Source organism: Equus przewalskii, chromosome 6 (genome assembly GCF_037783145.1).
Source record: "Equus przewalskii isolate Varuska chromosome 6, EquPr2, whole genome shotgun sequence".
NCBI classification, from domain to species: domain Eukaryota; kingdom Metazoa; phylum Chordata; class Mammalia; order Perissodactyla; family Equidae; genus Equus; species Equus przewalskii.
Genome location: NC_091836.1, coordinates 7,152,839 through 7,164,242, shown reverse-complemented (window position 1 = coordinate 7,164,242; position 11,404 = coordinate 7,152,839).

Genomic DNA, 11,404 nt, shown 5'->3' with positions numbered 1-11,404 from the left:
CAAACTTCCTATGCTAATCATCACCATAGCAAACTTAAAAGTAATCATTACCTTGAAATATCCAAGATGGTCAATCCATGCATTCATACATTTATTTATTCAGCAAATATTTATGGTGTACCTCTTATATGCCAGCTACCTGAGCTTAAATCCCCACGATCTTGACATTCGCAGACCCCTTGGGAGGCAGAGGAGGATGATGTCTCAGAAAAACAGAAGCCTTTAATCCAGCCGCAGAAAGTGGGTGTGAGAAGCACAAGGAGTGAAGCCACAAATTTTAGGACAATCAAGGTCTTCCTGAAGAAAAGACTATGAAAGAAAGACATGACTTTCATTTTTCAGTCCTAATATTCTGGATGCTTAAATCACAGAAGCATATCAAGTTTCGTTGTGGAGACCTTTGTGTGAGACAGGCAGTGTCATCTACTCCTTTCAGTCCACGTTGGGAGTTAGTACATCTGGACGGGGCTTTTTGCACATTTAATGGGACTGAAATGTTGGGAGACCACAGGCTACTTGGATTTTAAGGCAATAGTAATTTTTATTTTCTATCCAGGTGAAAAACTGTGATTTTTTTATTGTTTCAGAACGAGAGAGTAGTGGGCTTTTACAATTTACATACCTATTTTCGTGTCTGTTGGATAGTTCTAGCACATTTCCAACATTTAAGATATATTTTTTGTCTGGAAGGAGTTGGGTGGGGATTCCTGTCCTAAGCCTTTGGGTGAGGAGAAAGTTCAGGAAAGTTTGAGACGCAATGGTAGCCTTAAAGAAGGGGTTGCTGCCCTCGTGCTGTCTCAGACTGTTTAGTGAAGTGATTTGGATTGCACTTTGCTTTTAGCTCCACTGTTGTGTAGGTAAAGAAATTACAGCATGAGCTCACCCTTGGCCCCCAGCCCTGGGCTATCATGCCAGTAAATCTATGAGAGTAGAGTCAGCACACCAAATGTCTCTATCTTTATTCTAATCTCAAAATGAACTGGACTCAGAAAATTTTTTTTCACAGGCGATAGGAGGCAGGCAGGACATAATGGCCGGCTGTTGGATATTATGTGGATATATGTGGAACTTTCCAAGCGTGTTTTGGTTTTTGTTGTTGTTGTTTGTTAATTTTTTATTGAGGTAACATTGGTTTAAAACATTATATAAATTTCAGGTGTACATCATTATGTTTTGACTTCTGTGTAGACTGCATTGTCTTCACCACCCAAGTCTAATTGCCATTTGTCACCATACACGTGTGCTGCTTTACCTTTTTCACACTCCCCTCTTCCCTTATCCCCTCTAGTAACCACCAATCTAACCTCTGTATCTATGTGTTTGTTTGTTTGTTTGTTGTTTTTTTAATCTTCCACATATGAGTGAAATCATGCAGTAATTGATTTTCTCCATCTGATGTTTTTCCCTTAGCGTAATACCCTCAACGTCCACCACATTGTTGCAAATGACAAGATTTCATCTTTGTTATGGCTGAGTAGTATTCCATTGTATATATACACACCACATCTTCTTTATCTGTTCATCCATTGATGGGCACTTAGGTTGTTTCCAAGTCTTGGCTATTGTGAATAATGCTGCAATGAACATAGCAGTGCATATATATTTCTGAATTAGTGTTTCTGTGTTCTTTGGATAAATACCCAGAAGTGGTGTAGCTAGATTATATGGTATTTCTATTCTTAATTTTTTGAGGAGTCTCTGTATTGTTTTCCAGAGTGACTGCAACAATTTACTTTCCCACCAACAGCGTATGAGGGTTCCCTTTTCTCCGCATCTTCTCCAACTCCTGTTATTGCTTGTCTTTTTAATAGCCATTCTGATAGGCATGAGGTGATATCTCACTGTAGTTTTGAATGTATTTCCTTAGTAACCAGTGATGTTGACCATCTTTTTCATGTGCCTGTTGGCCATCTGTATATCTTCATTGAAAAAATATCTGTTCAGATCCTCTGCTCATTTTTTACTCTGATTTTTGTTGTTTTGTTGTTGTTGAGTTGTAGGAGTTCTTTACATATTTTGGATATTAACCACTTATCAGTTACATGATTTGAAAATATGTTCTCCCAACTGTTAGGTTGTCTTTTTGTTTTGTTCATGGTTTCCTTTGCTGTGCAGAAGCTTTTTAATTTGGTGTAGTCCCATTTCTTTATTTTTTGTATTGTTTCCCTTGCCTGAGGAGACATGATATTCAAAAAGATACTGCTAAGACCGATGTCAAAGAGCGTACTGCCTATGTGTTCTTCTAGGATTTTTATGGTTTCTGGTCTTACATTCAAGTCTCTAATCCATTTTGAGTTAATTTTTGTGTCTGGTGGAGTTTTTTTGTGTTATAACCATAAGGGAACATGGCAAATATTTGCTATGTCTTTGAGCAAAACACAAACCAGAGCCCTTTTAATGCTGCTCTCTGTGCTTCAGGACCCTCTGCAGTCTTGAGCCTGCTCTTCCACTTGCTCAAGTTGGTGGTTTGTCCTGCAAAACAACCCGGCAGCCCCTGGCCTGTTCTCCCTCCAGCAAATGGGCCAGACTGCAGGTTTGCTTTGCCTACGGCCTCCCCATGGGGCAACAACTCCAGTTCTTTGCTCAATTCAAGCATCTTAAATGAAACTTGAGCACTCAGCAGAGCCCCACAGGGCAATACAAGAATCTGGATGGGCTCCTAGCCTGGCCCCGCCCTCATCTCCCCACGCTCAACCCTCCCCGTTGGCAGCTGCAATGAAAAGGCCAATAGGAACTATGAACTCTTCTTTTTCCACAGTTCTGGCTTGGAATCAAGTTGCTGACACCAGTGACTCCTCTCCTGAAGGAAGCATTGGCACTGGGCTGCTGGAGGTGACACCATCACGTATCCTTTAAAAAGTCAGGGCAGTGAAAGCTCAGTTCTGGGAAGGTGGGATCAGAGAAGGGGCATTAAGTGATGATTAAGATGGCTAGAGAAGATAAGGGGAGAAAAAGCTGGGTAGAGATGGAGACTCAGTTAGGGAAATTTTCTGTGATACTCCAAATGCCTAAGGTACCCCTCGTGAGGACTCGTCAAAGCACTTAGCCCCAGGTTCATAATCTATTGGGTATTTTTCAGACATCTAGACAAGAGGATGAACTCCTCAGCCTTAGCTATTCGACTCCATATGCCATATCTAGCACAGGTATATCACCGAGTAAGCACTCAATAAATACCTATTGACCTGAACTGAAATGTCAGCATGAGCAAAATTCAGCAGGTGCAAGAGAGAATAAGAAGACAGGGGAGAGGTGGGAATAAAGCTGGAGGGGAAGTGAGTATTTATTTTCTCTTCCTGCTGGTCTTGTAGCTAAATTCTTTTGGGTGGTCAACAAAGATTTCTGAGAACCTTCGCATGGGCTCTGCTCTAGGTGCAGGGGGTAAGATGACAAATGTGATCCTACTAACTGCCTCCTCCCTCTCAGCACTTGTTTCCTGAGCAAATGGAAGCCATAAGACTTTTCTCACCTATCCACTGCAAAACTGACCACTCTGCCTATATTCAGACTCATGTATCTGCCCATTTTCCTGTTATTGCAGAAATGATTCCTGCTGCTACCAGGAGCCAGGCCCTCCCCTGGGCACTGGTTCCTCTCTTCATTCATTTGCTCAGGGAGTTTCCTCCTGCTGTTATCCTGACATTATTCCTTTTCTGTCCTACATTGACAGTTTCTCCCTCTCCGCAGAATCATTCTTATCTATACAGCTTGCTTTACTATCTCCCATCTTAGCTGTTGACCCATTTCTCTGCCCTTGTTTATAGCAAAGCTCTTCAAAAGAGTATATTATATTATATTATCTGTCTCTTGCTCATAGCCTACTATATTTTCCTTGACCCACTCCAGTCACATTTGTATCTTCAAACTCTGTTTAAAATGCTCTGGTCAAGGTCACCAATGATTTCCATCTTACCAAAACCAACAGTCTGATCATACCATATCTTGCCCAATTTGTTTCAACCACTCTGTTCATTCTTGCTGTTCTCCAAAGAACCAAACTCTTTCCTCCTTTCTACTTGCTGCTTTCTCCTCCTGGCACGTGCTTCCTTCAGACGTTCACCAGGCTTTCTCCTTCGCTTCAATGGAATTTTTACTCAGAGAAGCTACCCTGACATCCTAGCTGAAAATAACATCCCTCCCCATCCTGTGCCATCCTCTGCTCCCTTATCCTGTTCTGTCTTTCTTCTTAAAACTTACCATTGCTGAAATTATGTATTTATTTGCAAACTAGTTCATGTATGATTCCCAGTAGAATATAAACTCCAAGAGTATAGGTACTTTGTCAGTCTTGTCCCTTCCATATCCCTGGCACCCAGAATAAGGCTGGCACACAGTCAGCCCTCAATGCATAGTTGTTGAATGATGAATGAGTAAAGGCACAACCTTGCCCCTAAGGAGCTCATAGTTTAATTGGGAATAATGATGATGATGGTACATGATAATAAGTGAATACACACACACACACACACACACACACACACACACACACACAGAGTTATACAATCATTTAATCTTCACAATAACATAGGAAGTAGGTGGTATCATGTCATTTGTAGACAAGGAGGCTGAGGCTTTAGAAGTGTTATATAACCTACATAGGGTTATGCAGCTGGTCAGCCAGAAGAACCTCAACTCAAACACGGGTCCTCTGACTCCAGAGTTGTGCTCTTCAACTTTGGGCTTTTTGACCTTGCGGTTTGACAGCATGTGAAAAGGTCACCCCATCTGTTCAGGTTGTCTTAATGTGGATATGGCAGTTCCGCCTACTTGTGAACAGTGAACACCCATTTATGCTTGCTTAGTAGAAAAGAGTGCTGACTTTACTCATTTTGCTATAAAAGCAGTCTCTGTGCCAGAAGCCAAAATACACAGGGTTGGTAAATATTTTGTACTTGGTTACAATCAAGGACCCAAATCCAATTAATGTTGGCTCAGTGTGATATGGTTGTTCCCTAGTTTTAGGAAATATGGAGGTATGTTCAATTCTAATTTGAAGACATTCCTTGGTCATGTTTCAGCTGAGCGTTTAGGAAATTAAAACCTTTTGATGCATTTGGGCTTGTTTCTGAGTTCAGCACAGTTTGTCCCCGTCATGGTTTATAGTCAGGTTTGTTGTGAGGCCCTGGCTATTGGGTTCCGTGGTCTGGGTTTCCTGTAGGCCCATGACCTGTCCTAGTGAATGTGGAGAAGCCTAAGAAAAGCTCTGCCCAAGACTGCGTGTGTGGAAAATGATCTTAACCTGAGTCAGGCCAGGAATGATAGCCTTCTTTGTGGCCAGCCACAGAAATAATTTTGAAGTTTCTAGCAACCACATTAAAGAAATAAAAAGAAACAAGTGAAACAATTTTAATAATAGATTTTATTTAGTGCAGTATATCCAAAATATTGTTATTTCAACATGAAATCTACCTAAAGAATTAATAAATCTGGTCTGCATTCTACACTCACAGCATATCTCACTTTACACCACTACATTTCAGGGGTTCAATAGCCACATGTAACTATTGTATTGAACAGTGTATCTCTCCAGAGTAAGAATAGATTTTGATTTTTTTGTTGATAATAATTTAATTATTATTAACTCTGGATATGCCAGACACGTAGCATCTTTGCCTGGGAAGGGAAGTTAAATTTTGTATAGTCTCATTATCTTTTTGATGCTCGAGTCTTTTCTAAAGTACCACCCACAAGGGAGCCTTCCGGATCTGCTTGCACAGTAACCAGGGACTCATGCCCTCTAAAGTAACTCATGCCATCTCTAGCCAGCTTTTGTAATTATAAAATTAGCCTTTTTATTGAGCTGGAAATTCTCCCATTAGTGTGTTTCTTGTGGTTCTACGTTTATAGGCAGAGAGTGAATCCGATTCCGTTCACGTGACTGTTTTTACATTTGATGATAGCAAGCATGTCTCATTGAGTCAATCTTCTCCAAATAAGCTGCCTTATTGTTTCCATCATTACTCCTAGTGGCTTAAAGTCTTCTCAACATCCTGTCCTGTGAACAGGTTCCAGATTATCAATGTCTCTAAGTGTGATACCCAGAGCTGAACATAATATCCATGTGTGGGCCCTCCATGCCAAAATAGCTTGAGACCATGAACTCTCGGCCCTATATATACACTTCTACTGCACATTATCACAATGCACTGGTGACTATACTGAACTCCTTGGCCACAAAACACCTCAATATAGTCCCCATGCACATCTTCCTTATGTTTTTATGTGTACAGTTATATCTGGACCTAAGGCAATGCCATAAAATGGACAGAGTCCACGTATCATCAACTCTGGAGAGCTGGGGAGAATAAAAGTAAGGAAAATGATGCAGGGGATGACATGAAAAACTTTTAAAAAATTGATGCTCTTTCGTTTCTTTACAATCTGAACTACCAAGATATTTTTGGATACACTATCCGGTATATTAACGAGCTATTTCAACTTATGACCCATCATTAGCAAATTTTGATGAGTAAACTTTTTATATCTTTATACAAGTCATCAATAAAAATATTGAGTATGTTATATCCTAACACAAAGTCTTACAACATTAGGGCTTCACTAAGTAGTACATTTTGGGTAAATGTGTTCAGTTTAAAACTACCTTATTTCCATTAAACTGGTTTGTATTTCTCCACTGTTATTTCCAGACCTTAGAACATTAGATCATTGTTATTTTCTGGCCCTCCTGGAACTGTCTTTTCCACATCTTTGCCTGGAAAACTTCTGCTTATCCTTTGTGCTTTATGTTAGTTATCACCACTTGTTCCAGGTTAGGTACCATTCTTACGGGCTCTGACAGTGGTGTATGCTGTCCCATCACATCTATTGCCACACTCTTGTAATTTTCTGTGTATCTGCCTATATCTCCTACTAGACTGTAAACTGTCAGGAAAGGGATTGGCACTGATATATCCTAAGTGTCTAGCACAGTACTAAGTAGATGCTGAGTAAATACTTTTTGATGAAATGAATAAATCTTTGTGACCACATGCAGAGGTAGTTATTAACCTCATCTTACAGATGAGGCAGTTGAAGCTCAGAGAATTTAGCAAGCTTGTTAAGGCACAGAGTGGCATCAAAGCGGTGGTTCAAGGCCCAGGATTCTGAATCTGGATCTAAGGATCTCGTTATAAAACCGATTACACATGCCTTTGATATACTTTCCGATGTCTGAAGTTCCTTAACAAATGATAGTGCCTTTGTGGTTTCACTGGAGATAAAATTTAAAGTGCAAATACCAGGAAAAGAGAAAAGCACAATAGATTGACTTCTGGTAACACCAGAGTGTTAAATACTGATGTCAGATGATCTCTTAGGAATCGATTCTGACTTGAAAGGAGATTGAACCTAGTGTTCTTGTCTCACAAGTCTATGCAAATCACTTTTTGTCAGTCTGTCAGTTTCCCAAAGTAAATGTTTGCTAATTATTTGGTTTCCAAGCGGTTAGGTAAGAACAGGCCCCCATGCTTTGCTTTTTCATATGAACCACCATAATCAGGAATTATTTAATTAGTTTAAATGGTATTGTTTTTCTGCTTATAAAAATTAGACATGTCTATTGTGAAAAACTTGAAAAACTTAATTTTAAAATCATGCAGGAAAAACCTACACCTAACCACATCTTTCTTACTTTACAAATAATTATACATTTTCTCTAATTTAATATCAATCTCTACATGTTCTTTTTTCACTTAGCATGTTGAGGATTTTCATATGTCATTAGATATTCTTTACTATCTGATTGCATAGATTCACTCTATGTATATTCCATAAATGTATCCAATCAATTTCTTGTTGTAGATAAATAGGGTTAATTCCAGTTTTGGATTCTTAAATAATATGGCAATGCTCATCCTTGGACATTAATCTTTGCACACATGACTGATTAAGGAGAGATTTTTTTCCCTCATCTAATTGGTCATATGCTGTGCTGGGCCTTATTAGGATAAGAATTCTCCAGAACGGGCCCCTCACCTTAAAGTGCTTATAGGATTTTGACCCTCAGCAGTAATCAGATTGAATCACGGATTAGAATTCCTGACTCCTGAGTACCTAGATTAGATCTGGCTCCTTGGGGCTCCTTCATTGCTCTCCCCATTTTCCTGTGGCATCCTGGGAGCTGAGCTCCAGGGGGTGGCTAAAGGCCTCCTTGTTTTCAAGCTGGACCCCTTATCTCTGCCAGAAGCACCACTCCTGTGCCACAATACCAAACTAAGAAGAGTTAGTATCGAGAATGAGAACAAGCAGAGGTCATCTCTGCCCCAAAGGCAGTAGTAGTGATAGAAAGAGAGAGAGAGAAAACCGAAGTGAGCAAACAAGTGAGATGAACATATACCCTCTTTTGAGGCTTTTTTTAAAATCCCAGAGAAAGAAAGAAAAGCAATGGCCTAAATTAATACTGCCCTGGGGGCAGGCTGAATGGGCCTGACTTGAGCCAGTAGCTTGTCACCCTGCTGCCATTATGACCCTTTCAGGGTCCAAGAAAATGCATGGATGAACTCACTGGGTTGAACAACATGTTCAGTGTCTTGAGAACAAACAGACTTTTCTTTGGTGTTAGTTACAAACATCTTTTCTTTCCACTTATTCAGTTCAGTTCTCTGAGAAGCAAGAGCTAATCTCCTGTGAAAGTTCAGGGCAAAGACACGTGACACAGCTCCAAGCTGCCTTAGCCACATGCCCAGGGAAGGCTGCTCATTGGCCTTGGAGGGTCTGTGACTCTGTCCCGGCCCACTCTGCCCTATGTCTGGGAGAAGGGTCATTGTTCAGAGCCTTAATTTTCTCATCTGCAGAATGGCAATAGGAGTGGTCCATCCAATTGACTGTGCTAATTTATAGTTCTTTTATTTTAGATGGATTCTTTCAAATATAGAGCACTGGTTTGTGCCATACATCAAGCCAGATACTGAAGACACAATGGCACATATTCTGCCTTTAAAGAATTTAAAGAGGCCGACCCGGTGGTGCAGTGGTTAAGTTTGCACGTTCCACTTCTTTGCGGCCTGGGCTTCACCGGTTCAGATCCCGGGTGCACACATGGTACCGCTTGGCAAAAGCCATGCTGTGGTAGGCGTTCCACGTATAAAGTAGAGGAAGATGGGCATGGATGTTAGCTCAGGGACAGTCTTCCTCAGCAAAAAAAAGAGGAGGATTGGCAGTAGTTAGCTCAGGGCTAATCTTCCTCAAAAAAAAAAAAAAGAATTTAAAGTTAGTGAGTATCCCAGATATTAAATGGGATTACAATTCAATATTAAAGGGACTATGACAGGAGAAGGACAAGTAACAATAGCACTTAAATTGGCCAATAACCCAGGCTTGAGTAAGAAGCCCTTGAAGAAAGGCATTCTTATGAAATTGGCATTGATCCTGAATGCTAGTGGATGAGTGAGGCAGCGACAGAAGAATTGCAAAGAATTTACAATCCAGAGATAGCCTGTTTCCTTTGGGAAACAAGGTAGGTAGGTAGAAATGAATGAAGCACCCTGGGAAGCAATAAGAGACAATGCTGAAAAGGGCAGAAGCCAGAAGAGGCAAGGCCAGTCTGCACTGAGCTGACTTTAATTTACACATAATTTTGTTTAGATAATTTTGTTTACCAGGAAAGTCTGTGTTATAACACACTATCAAAGATTGCAATAAAGAAATTAGGCCAAAATTCATACATTCAAACTTTCTTGTGTGTTTTCTTTCGTTGAACCCCAATCATACACATCTGTACCATTTTATGATTCTCCCCAGACACATCTTGCTTCTTTCCATTCTTAACTCTCTGTCTAGACCTTTTGAATATTATCCTTATACTCCAATAACATCGAAAAATTCTTAAAGAGAGGGATGTGTTTTGTATGCTTCTGTATGTAATCCCTACAATTTGAGGGCAGTTTACAGATTATAGCAATCCCAAAGAGCAGCATTGTACAAGGAGGACATCCTAGCACAGAGATTAATAGACTTGCCCAAGGCTGCACAGCTCCTGAGCAGGGTTTAGGAGCCAAGCCCACACCCATACTCTCGCCCAAGCCCAGGCATAGTAACTTACAATCATGGGCAGTAATAAACAGGTACTGGTTTCTTAATTGGAGAACATGTTGATGTACTTGAGATAGTCAAGTTCACAATCCAGACATATATGCTTATCTGTAGGTCTGTTGAAAGGCAAGGAGAGAGCCAAGGGTAGAAGAAGGTAATTGGTGATTCATGCTTTTAGTTTGATTAAGATCAGAAATTTTAATATTACCAAGAGCTTATTAAAATTAAAGAAAAAATTAATTTTAAAGAACCACACTATACTTTCTCTTGAACATTACATTCTTTCTAATGAAGTAATTTCTCTCCTTGAAGAAAGCATTTGAGAATAATGACTGCTAGAGTAGACTTGGTCTCTGAGTTTCAGATTCTATGTCACCTGTCAACTGTGTGCTCTTTGCGGCCTAGGGAGGGCAAGCAGTGACAGCTTTACTTTAAAAACCATTTCTCCTACACAGAGCTAAATACCACACGTGAACACATGTACATACACAGGGACTATTAAACAGCTTCAAAGCGTTTGTGCACTTTGCTCCGTCATTCAATCCTTCTTTCCTATAGCTTCCTTCTTTGACTCTCATCTGACTCTTTCTATTAAACTTACAAATACACTCTAGTCTTTCTCATCCTAAACCAATGTTCCCTTGATTCTTCTAACTGCTTTCTAATGTCCACTCTATCCTTCTCATCCAAAGTTCCAGAATGTCATCATTCCTCAACTCACTATAATCCAGCTTGCACACTCAATACAAAAATCAATGACTACTTTGTTTCCTCACTTACTACACTCAATAAAACCCCCAGCTCAGCCCATTTTGCTCTTAATGCTCTCTTGAATCCAAAGCTTCTCTTTGTTATCCCTTCTGCCACTATAATAGTTCAGATTCTCAACCTCTCTTGCCTGGCAAACTATAAGATTTTCTAGTGCATTTCCCTAGGGTGTGGCTTGATGGTCTTGGGACTGTTAGAATTGTTATGGTCTTGTGTATTTGTCAATAGTTATAACACCCTATAATAGCAGCCGTGTCTACCATGCGATTATAAAGTAATGAGGCAGATTCTTTAAGATAGTCATGTTGGTTCAAACTTAATTCATCCAACAAATATTTATCAAGCACGTATTATGTGCCAGGCACTAATCTAGAGCTAGGGATACAGTGGTGAAGGAGACATAGACAGTCCTATGATTGTGGAATTTCATGAGGCTGCACTGAGAGACACTGGTCAAAAATAAGGACTCTGTGGTGAGATAGTGCTATGTTCAAATCTTGGCTCTATACCTTATGAGTTTGCCAAGTTCATTCAATCGTTCATTCATCCTTTTATTTAATAATTGCTTACTCAATGTCAACAATGTGTCAGGTAATGTTTCAGTTGT